The sequence below is a fragment of the Pseudopodoces humilis genome, chromosome 4, assembly GCF_049639895.1.
Source record: "Pseudopodoces humilis isolate 2021_Gansu_Grassland_sample_001 chromosome 4, ASM4963989v1, whole genome shotgun sequence".
Classification (NCBI taxonomy): Eukaryota; Metazoa; Chordata; class Aves; order Passeriformes; family Paridae; genus Pseudopodoces; species Pseudopodoces humilis.
Window position 1 is genome coordinate 14,120,704 of NC_142203.1, and position 11,265 is coordinate 14,131,968.

The window sequence follows — 11,265 nt, forward strand, 5'->3', positions numbered from 1 at the left end:
GGGTCTGTGTGTGTGTGTGTGAGCGTACGATTCATAAAGAAAGCAAAAAGTGGAAATCAGGGGTACTTAAAAGACAAGGAAATGAAGAAAACAACAAGTTATATATTATTTTTTATGGCACATTTTTATTCAGAGAAGTAAGATATACTAAAGGAAAAGAAATTTGTTCTGTTCTGCATTCAGCCTCTGTGGAAAGAGGAATAGTTGCCCAGAGAAAGGCAATACAGCTGGGGAAGTATCTGGAGCACAAGTCTGATGAGGAGCAACTGAGGGAGCTGGGATTGTTTCAGCTGGAGAAAGAAAGGCTAAGGGGCACCTGTTTGCTTTCTACAGCTACCTTGAAAGAGATTGTGGACAGGTGGAGGTCAGCCCCTTCCCCCAGACGACTACCAATAGGACAAGAGGAAAGTTGCTCCAGAGAATATTCAGGTTGGATATTAGGAAAAATTTCTTTGCTGAAATTGTGGGTGAGCATTGGAACATGCTCCCCATGGAAACAGTGGATTCACCTTCCCTGGACATGAAGGTTAGTAGACATGATAGGCTGTGATACAGTTTAGTGGATATTTAGGTGCTATTTGGTTAAATTTTGGACTTGATGATCTTGGAGGACTTCTCCAGCCTTGATGACTCTACAGTTCTGTTCTGTGATATGATCTGGTGTTGTGGAATCTGTCACTAAAAAACATTGGTGAATTCAGTAGCGTTCATGGATCAGAAAAATTGTCTGTGGCTTTGGTGGTTAATTAAAGAAGGAGTCATAAAGAACTCTGTGTTCTTTGTGGAACAGCAGGGCTGTGAGGTTCATCACTGCTCCCCCTCTTCAGCCATCATCAGAAACACAGGCATCTAAGTGATAAGAAAAGTAATAAGCTGATTAGGTAGTGGGGATAGGTAATAGCTCACAGTTCCGTAGCAAACTAAAATATGGAAAAATTGTGTTGAGAGACCTCTTGCATGACTGATTGAGGCAGGAAGAAGAGCGATGGAAAGCAAAAATATGGGACAAATAAAAAGATAAGGGCTACCATAGGCTGCTGAGGATCTATATCCAAGGGACCTTTGCATGGATTACAAGAAATGACAGCTCAGCCCTGAGAATAAGGAAGACACACCAGGCCTCAGGAAAACATTACAAAAAAAGGGTTCAGAGCTTTTTAGGATGTGCACATTAGAGGATTTATATTTGACAATATCTTTATCCTGGTGAGGATTGGATGTCTCAATAACTATTGGTACCTCAAATGCCTGTGGGTCTGAGAGATTTTTTTTTTGTGGGCTGGGGGTTGATTTCTTTTCAGGGGTTGATGTTTAGAAATAACCTTTCTTCTACCAACATCTGATGAATCTTTCTTCACAACTGCTGTTAGTCTGGCATTAATATTTTTGTGCTTAATTTGATTTTTAGAGTTTCTCTCTAGGAATATTGTAGAGAAAGGATAAGTCTGCTATCTAGCAGTGCACCCATACTTGGTTCAGCATCGCTCAGTTTTGTTCCTTCAATTGATTTCCTGCAATTGGCCTCTCCTTGAAAATTTCAGGAGATTCTTCAAAATGCAGTATACAAGTAGAAGAGCTTTACGGTAGAATGTGCAGCCTTTCCACAGCTAGCCTACAACATCAAAAAAAGTCCCAACATAAAACACTGTCTTATTACACTCCTTACTTTAGTCAAATTGACCAAAGATTTATGTATGTATTTTTAAGCATCAGAGACTGGTATTATACCTTCATTTCCTTACTAGAGAAAACTTTTAAAGCATAAAAATTAAGGTAGACTATCATGTAAAATCTGCAAATGAAAAATAAGTTTTGGGAATATGAATTTCCTTAGGTTTCTGTAAGATAAAATATCCTTCTGAAAAATTTGATATCAAGTTTTGGCTGTGAGCACCAGAATAATACACAAATAAAATATTTGCATAGCTTATAAAACTCTCAAGTTGAACATTAAAACATCCATTTGCAATGAATATACTATAATTGAAAGGACTTGAAGTGAATCAGAATTTTGGATTCCCCAAACATAAGGCATGTCATAAACAAGTCAATTGATTTGTTCAGTATACAAAGTAATGGATGGATGGATGCGTTACAAGGAAATCATTCTCTCCTCAGGCTCTGTGCCTCATGTAAACCACATCAGTAAGGCAGAAATAGTTCTCTGGTTTAACCTATGCTCCAAGATTTCACTAAACTAGATTACTACTGTAGCATGATAGGGAGGATTATTCTGTCTTCCTCCTTGTGGATTTTTGTTAGAATATGTATGGGTACTGAAGCTTTACAAATTTGAGTCTGGAAGAGAAGTCAATAGAGGTAACAAAGATCATACACATACAGGCAGTATTTAGCATCAGCATGGGATATAATCTATTATATGGGACAGCAGAAAAATAAAAATAAGGAAAAAAGCAAAAAAATAATAAGGTGAAGATCATTACAATATCATTAGGGAACTAGGTCAGTGCTTTTGGTCACCTAGACACTTCTGAGACCACTGCCTTTATGTTTTGTCCTTAATCAGCATTTAGACCTCTTTGGGCTGATACTTGCAAGTTTACTTGAAGGACACAGAGAAACACGGTTGCATGTGAGTAACATACCTCCTGTTTAGGTCAACCTAACCTGTCTTGTCAGATCAGCCAAAACACCAACCTCACCTGAGTGTTGGGGACGCCTCAATCTCAGCAGAAACATTCACCCTCTAGTTTATAATCATAATAAATAGTCATTCACAAAACAATTGTGAAGCCTCAATTCATTTTGAAAGGATCTGCCCTCAATTTGTTCATCTCAGCAATCTGAGCATCTGCACAGCGAGAACACAGTGTAGCTGATCATATACAAACTGTGAAATGTAATGGGAAAAGGGCTAGCATTTGCAATTGCCATGATTTCTAGACCTAATCCTAGCAGCAGCCATTTTAGCAAAGCACTGGAAAAGCGACCATTTTGCAGAACATTTTCTCCTGTGGTGACAGAGAGAGGGAAATTTCATTCTTTGATTTGGAGTTAAAGAAACAAAAGCATATCAAAGGATTCAGGCAGATCAGAGAGCAAATATAGAGACCCTTCTCAGTAAATTTTGGGAAGAGTCATCTGATACTACTGAGTAAAGAGAGCACCTAATTCTAAAATCTGTTTAAATTGTTAAACTTATGTTAAATGTGAAGGGATTCTGCTTCTCACTGAACTCATCCCAGCAGTATCACAGTTTTTATACCACACTTCTAAATGTTTTTTACCAGCTGTGAGATTATGAGACAATGTAGTGATTATAAAGCCTGATCCAACTTCTCACTGAATACAGTGGCAATCTTCTCGTTGACTTCAAAGGCAGTAGGACCAAGCGCTAAATTAGGACTTCAAAATGTCAAGTCCTCTGAAAATTCCATTGTAAAAGCCAATGATAAATGCAAATGCAGCTAATGCAGCAAAGAAATATTAAAGTTGAAGACTTAAACCTCCCCAAAAGGACAAGAACAGTAATTTAATCTTATAGTAATTTATCCCAGCCCTCCTGCAAGGCACTTGCAGACTATATTGCAGCCACTTGCTTTTTCTTTATCAAAAATTTAATACTGTTTCTTTTCAGTTTTATTTGTTTGTTTTGGGTTTTTTTTGTTTCTATTTTCCTTGATATTAATATATTAATTGGCTGCTGAGCAGAGCTTTTGATCTAGCTGACCACTGGAGCATACCAACAGGTAAGAATAACAACCCCCTCCAGCTCAAACAATACCTGCCTGAAATTCTTAATGGCATCTTTGAGCTCCCTCTCCCTGAGCTTCTTTGATGGTGTCAGTTTGACTGCCAAAGGAAATAAAGTCTTTCTCATGACACACTATTCTATACAGGTGCAATGGAGAAAAAGTGCATTCTCAAAACTCATGCCTAATTTGATGAGTTAGTAGTCCAGAAATTCCTTTGAGGAATATGTGCCTACTGTGAATGTGCTGAGATGCTTATGGGCTGGTTCTGAGTCAACAGCTACCCTGCAGCAGAGCTGGTACTTCTTCTTAAACACATAGGCTGCATTTTATGGAGAAAGAATTCAATGTAGTTCAGCCAACCATTCCACACCTGCCCTTCCAGGCTTGCAAGGACATACTACCACCTACAGCCACCTACAGACCATCCACATAAACTTCCTGCACCTTACTTCTCCATCCATAAAATGTGAGAACAGCATGGCACTGCTTCTCTGAAGGCTTGTGAGATTAATGGCTTTGAATCTTGTAAGCTCCCTGATACTGTGTTTAACAGAGCTGCTTTACTAAGCTAGATTTGAGGCTTCTTCATGAAGGTCCTGGAGAAGAGAGCACAGTATCCCAGTCTGTCTTAATGCACTAGGGGAAGGGAAAGGGTCTTGTCCTAATGTTCGTTCCTTGTTAAAAATCTGTTCTGGTGGTATATATCTGCACAGTATGTGCCACTGATAAATAGTTTTTCTTGGCAGTGGACCAAAATGTTCAAAGTTTTCAGGTCTCTCCATATGATGTAAGTGTTTCAACAGGCCAGAGAGACATGCTGTTAGGAGGGCATGCGTGACAGGACATACTCGCAATTCATCTGCAAATTATTTCATTTCATCTGAACCCTGTTCTGCTTAACGAGGGAGAAAAGAATTTTGTTAGATAGAGCATTGCTCAAGACTGAGCAAAGGATTGTATTAGATAAAAATTCTCTCATGCCTATTCTTTTTGTTCTTTACTCGCTTTTCCCAAAGAATATCAGCAACTACACTGATATATTATGTTCTCCTGACTCTTTTTGTACTTAACAGTGTGCTAAACAGTATTACAAGTAAATCAAAGGCTAACAGATTTCTACTTTCTAACAATAACAAGTTACACTTGTCTTCTCATCTACTGCTTTCTGGAATCTAGATCAATTGATCCAATCTTTTTCTAAGCATAAAAGCCATTCTGTTCTCCTCTTCTGTTTGATATTCTTAAGCTATTATTATTGTTTGTTTTCATTAGAGTTGCTATCAAGACCCAGTCAAAATCAAGGCCCACCATAATATGTACTGAACACAGCACACTATCAAACACTCCTTTTTCCTAGATATTTGTATAATAGTAACCAGCAGAAATGTTATAAAATAATCCCTATTTTAAAAGTAGGATAGTAAAGTGTAGATCTTTAATGATATTTAAGTATTTAATTCCCTTTGCACAAGGAAGCCATATTAATGCTGGAGTCCTCAGGCTTTCCTTTGTTTGCCACAGGCTGTGAATATGTGGCACAAAGACAACCCAAAGCAGTTTCTGAGTATCACTTGGAAGTATTTCAGATATAATGATTAATATGTACGCTGCAGCCTGATAATTTCTGCTTTAATGCAGTCTTTGCTCTGTTTTGAACAATGGCACACTCAGTGAAAAGATTTTTTTTGTCTGTTCTGTCTGAAAAAATAGCTGGATTTCAACAGTTTTCAAATACTTTCAAGTAGCTGGGCTGCAGTGTTGCAGTATTTCACAGAAAGTTTCCAATTACACTGGATGTCAATGTAGATCACTGGTCCTAGTGACAGGAGCATCTTAAATATTTTCCTGATATACTTCCTCTATTTGACCAACACTAGGTAAAATATCAAATTCTGTCTATCATGGATGACTAAAACTTGCCACCCAAGCATTCAGAAACCTATGTATCTCCTTCATCTCAGAGGTATGTTATTTTATTGCTGTTTTTTCTTCAGAATCCCAGCTGCTGTTGGGCATTTGTGCCTTTCAGCTGTTATGGAGGTGGAAGGCAGACAAGCATTCAAGAGCCAAGGTTTAAGGGCATGGGGTGCAAGAGCAGGAGCACAAGGTTATGAAACAACAATGTCAGACATGTGGCAGCTATAAAGTACCCAAACTACCTTTCTGCTCAGGAAAGCCACAGTGACATGGGAACAGATGTCACTGGTATTTATTGTTCCAAACTGGGTGGTCAGCTGGTACTGCTAAAGGCCAAGTGTTGTATGAGAAGTTGCTAGCTAATGCTTGTTCATAGGAATTCCTTATTTCCTACAGTACTGTTGTTGATTACTGCTCCTCTCACAGAACCTGAATGTGATTTGGATGGACAGCGGCAATTTTCCCAAATCTCATAAATGAAGATCACATGATAAATACTCCTCAAGCTTTGCCTGACAGGAGCTTCACATCCAATGAGACCTCTCTGAGATTTCATTGACAGCTACTCCAGCTCAGAAGGCAAGGGGAAAGTGGTGAAAGCAAGCTGATGTGGAAAGTTGGTAGAGACCTTGTAGAACTGCAGTGGTGTACCACTTCCCATCCTTAACACTTCCCACAGCGGAGATGAAAGGAGTTTGTGCAAATGTCTGTCAGACAGAAGCTGGCATAGTGTACATCACAACTCCCCTTGCAAAGCACAGCCATGCAGATGGTACATGACAAAACAGATGTAAATTTTTGAGGAGAAGTAAGCAGATGAGGGCAAAATGCATCCAGAATCTGTTTCTTCCAGCTAGACCTTGAAAACCTGAATTAGGGAACAAATGTTCCTTTACACCAACTCAACAACCTGCTGTGCCACAATGTAGGAGTTGAAGAGCAGCAGAGAACATCCTGCTTACCATAAAGCTCTTGACCCCATCTGAAATCATGTCAGGACAGCTGCGGGGACATCCATGTGTGCAGGCTTTGCTGGATGTTTCTTCATGTTTTAGAACAATCTGTGAGCAGGACAGCCAACCCTCAGGCTTATTAAAATGAATTACTATGCATTTTCTGTTTTGTTTTCTGTCAAAAACCACGTTATTTCGTTCGCCAAACAAATATACATCAAATTATTACACTGTCAAAATTAAGCACGGAGTATAAGCAAGCAGGTCCTTTATTGTAGAACCACTGGAAGGCTTAGAATTTTCCCTTTACCATCTGGAACATTCACGTAGAAGTCTTGGTTTATACAAGATAACAGGACAAGACAAAGAAATAAATCAAACAGATACATCCAAAACTAAGATTAATTACCAATGCCCTGTAGATCAGATGAGAGCTTATGGTCTTAGAGATTGATCTTCTTAGACGTTGATCCTTCAAACTTCCCGGAGGCCCCAACACAGTCACCATTGTTTATATAATTTTACACATTTAAGTAAGTAACAATAACATCCTCCTCATTTCCCATCTTGGTTATTTCGGCTGTGAACTCTTTCTACCCAAGCCTCTCATTTCATGCTAGTACAGCAGGACTCTCATGTTCATTGATGTCTCTGAACTAAACTCTAGCTCTTACCAGATATCTTTATGTAACACGAACCTCAGCTCACACATAATCTCCTGTCATTTTTTTTCTGTGCTTCCCAGAAATATTGCAAACCACTTCTAACCTTTTTGAAAACTGTGAATTTTGTACTATTATTCAGTTTTTTGAAGGCCATAAAGGAACCAAATCTAGTCAGAAATACCGGGAGAAACTGTCCTGTATCTGTATTTCCTTAAACTGTGTGGCTTTGAACAAATCTAAGTCATTTAACTTTCAGGGCATCAATCTTTTTTTCATCTCTTTAGCTCATATCTAGGAAGGAAGTAATAAGAGATGGGCTATAGCAAGTTAAATTGTTGAAATACAGTGATAAAAAAGCCTGCTGACAATAAAGTTGAAAAAAGACTGTTTCTAAGACAGGATGCCTACTTGTAAGTAATTTCAGATATGTAAACTCTACTTTTTCCATCCCCTGACCCATTTTCTAGAAGTTTTTAAGAAGTTGCCAAAGGAAACAAATATTTATTTGTCATGGAATCTGACATTTTGTGTCCAGTACTCTGTAAAGGAAAAATGTCTGCTATCTACTTGAACCTTTTTCCTGCCATGTCAGTTTGATGAGAAAAACTGCATCTTGAAGACAAAAAGAATAGGGCATTAAAAACAACACAAGAGATTGATTAACACTGTTGTTATCTACCAAGTGTCAATAACAAAATGCTACTGAGCTCCTGCATTGTTTCCTTCTAAATTTCCAGTCTCACACCTGTCACTTTTCAAGATAACTATCCATCACAGAGTCAAAGTGGCAAACAACTGTGTGGTCCCTTGATAAGAAATAGTGACACAATTTGTCTTCTTCTCCTCCCACAGATTGCAACTAATGGGCTAACAGCAGGTTACAATAGCACAAGACAGATTTGAATGACTAACAGTATCACTATCAGGAAAGTGAGCACAGCTGCAGAATAGCCTAAAGAAACATTTCGGCTCAAATCAAAATCTGAAGAAACGTGCAAAATGGGAACCTAATCACTCTGCTTTAAAAGGATTTAATGGTAGTCTTAAAAGTTAGTTATTGCATATACTGAAGGATTATTTATTACATGCCTTACCCTGTTAAGGTAAATTCTTGCAGAAGCCAGGGCACAGCTCCTGTACAGCAACAAATTTTACAGTGGAAGAAAGCACAGAAGATAGAGAGCAAACAGTACAAAATCCTGCCTGAGAACACAATGCATTTTCCAAACTATTCCATGGCACAACATTTAGAAATGTGGAGTTTATAACATGAAAATATGAAATAAAATATACAAATAATGAAGCAAGGGACCTGGAACAAATGCAGCTCCAGTTCAAGAAAAAATTAATTTGAGATCATTTTGTGGAATGTTAGAGCATATATTTTCACAACAATCAGTTATTGAAATTTGTTCAAGCCCTCCTCTTTGTCAAACACCCTCTGCTAAAAATCCATGCAGATAGATCTATATGCATAATGTGGTGTTTCAGTCAGAGACCAAGGAACAACGTTAAAATTGATTGAAACATAAAGTACATATAGTCATTCAAAAGGAAGACAGCTGTTGTGATAGTTACCCACACGCCAGAAACTATAGATGCAGCAAATTCAGTCTTGTGGTTATTCCTAAAAGAAATCCTAGTAGTGTAACATGAATACAGTCTGATAAATACAGTTCTAAGTCAGTCAAATGACCTTAACTTGCCACTATAGTAAGACTATGAGAAGAATCCTAAAGCCCAACCTATCTTCACATACGTGTTTTTAATTCACTCCAGGATCTGAAGAAGGTGAGAGAACAATTGTTCTGGTCTTCAGGTCCTGCAGTGAAACAAGCTGCCTCAGCTCCTTTAGGACCAAAGCATCCAGGACTTCATTCAGCCAAGGACGTGTCCCTCTGCACATGTGTAAGGAAGATGGAATGGGTTAATCTTAAGGAAAGAAGCATGACCCCTGCTAATATGGAAACTTGGTATAGCTGCTGGATCATCCCCTGACCCTGTTTTTGGTTTCCAGAGTCCTGTTCCACTCTCTTTTCAGTCTGACTTCCATTTCAGATAAGAGCTGTGTTGAACAGAAGCCAGCAACATCTGGATTTCATGATACTGACATCCATGTAGGAAAGTAGGAGGCTTTAAAAAAAATCCCCAGGATGGCTTCACACCTGAAAATGATTGTCCTTCATTTGCTAGTCACTCCCTCACTCTGATATCTTTTGTTCTCAAACTACCAAAAACTGCAAATATAAAGGAGGTCCTCAGAGAAAATAATGTAGTACAGTTCCCAGAAGTATTCTGCTCACAGAGTATGGTCCAAAGAAGAATATTACCAGGCTGCAGAGCTATGAGACAGGCAGATGAAGTTCAGCTTGTAACCTGTTGTGAGAAAAACACATGGTCTGCCTGTTTTAACAGTAAGTAGTGCAGTACGCCAGCACTTTTGTGATGCATTATTCAGAGAAAAAACTGGATGAGCTTGAAGAGTGAAGATAAAGAACTGTGATGAGATTTAATAGTACAAAGTGCAACAGCATGAACTTGAAGGCTAAAAGCAGGAATTTCTGCTATCAGCTGGAATTCGTCAGTTGGAAGTAAGGAGAAGGAGAAATACTTTGTTAGACTCATTATACACTATAAGATTATGAGTTTGTAATGTTGCTGCAAAAAAAAAACCAAAACAAAACAACAAAATAAAAGAAAAAAAAACAAACAAAACAAGACAAAAAAAACCCTGCTAGGTGAGATATTCCTGTAAAAATTCAGAAGTATGTTCTCCAGCATGTAAAGCACCCATGAAAATACATTTGAAATAACATTCACAGCTGTGACCAGCCTGGTGAAACCTTCACCAGGGCTGACTCATGGACAGGGGCAGCCTGCTAGGGCATACAGGGAAACCAGGAGCCTGGCTCCTGAGAGGGAATGAAAAGGTCTGGGTTCTTTTAGTTTGCAAAACTTGAGGAGGGGTATGACTGCAGTCTATAAATATATAAGTAGTAATCAACAACTTCTACAGAAGGACATTATTGGCACGAGAAAGAAATGTATATGAACTGCAATGAGTAAGTGTGTGCTTGTAATCAAAGGAGTATTCTCAGCCATTAGGGGATTCTGCAAACCCTTTCAGTAGGAGTGGAGGAGTCTGAAAACTCAGCTGCTTTCCAGACAGACATTTTTACCCATCTCCTAAGGTGGTTGCATGACCTAACCATAAATATTGGTCCAGGAAGTACTTTTCCAGCAGTAAATCCAGTCACCCAGAGAATTAGGGATTGAGCCCTTAGCCCTCCTGCCATCACAAACCTGAGGTTCAGGAGCATGGCCCAAGGCATATACTGGGGGCACACAGACACAAATCAGGGTGCATCCAGTTGTTTCACTGGGCAGACAAGGCTGAAGCTGCCCTCTAGGAAGCAGTCAAGTTCCAAAAAAATTTATGAGAAGCTTACAAGAGACTTACAAAATCTGCTGAGGGAAGTAAAGTAAACATGTTGGTTTCCTTCCTCAAGCAAATGTCTTCCCATTTTTCACTTATATTCCCTTCTTTTAAGTGTATTGAACTTCCTGATAGTCTGGAATTGCAGCTGAAGTCTAAACTCAATTCAGCTTTAACTGAGTTAAAAAACCAACAGGGAAATGAAAAGTTCTTTTTCTTTTCCCAGTCCCACTTAGTATAGTACTCCCCTCAATCACTTAAGAGTGTTTTATCTAAAATTTCCTTGATTCTTGCATGCCAAAGTGATCTTATGATTCAAATCTTTGTCTTCTTTTCTACACCTACTCAAGGTAGGACAAAAATGTGACCCTGAAAAAAGGTGGGAGAAAAAAGTGCCTAGTTTAATTAATTTAATACAAGTCTCTAGCATTGAAATAAAATCAACTATCACTGTGTGACCTTTGAAAACTGTAAAATTTTGCTGTGTCTCGGTAAAGTAATAATATAAGCAGATTGTGTAAAAGCAACTGACTATTGTCAGGAAAAATAAAAGAAACATCAGCTATGCTCTAGCTCTC

The 11,265-nt window shown here is 38.6% G+C and overlaps 1 long non-coding RNA gene across 1 annotated transcript; it reads left to right on the plus strand.

Annotated features, from left to right (window-relative positions):
* The first annotated feature begins 387 nt into the window (after nucleotides 1-387).
* LOC148184450 (uncharacterized) lies at nucleotides 388-7,407 on the plus strand. The gene is made up of 4 exons (XR_015772413.1): nucleotides 388-526; nucleotides 2,528-2,593; nucleotides 5,594-5,679; nucleotides 6,060-7,407. It is a non-coding gene; the product is annotated as an uncharacterized LOC148184450 (long non-coding RNA).
* Nucleotides 7,408-11,265: the final 3,858 nt, after the last annotated feature.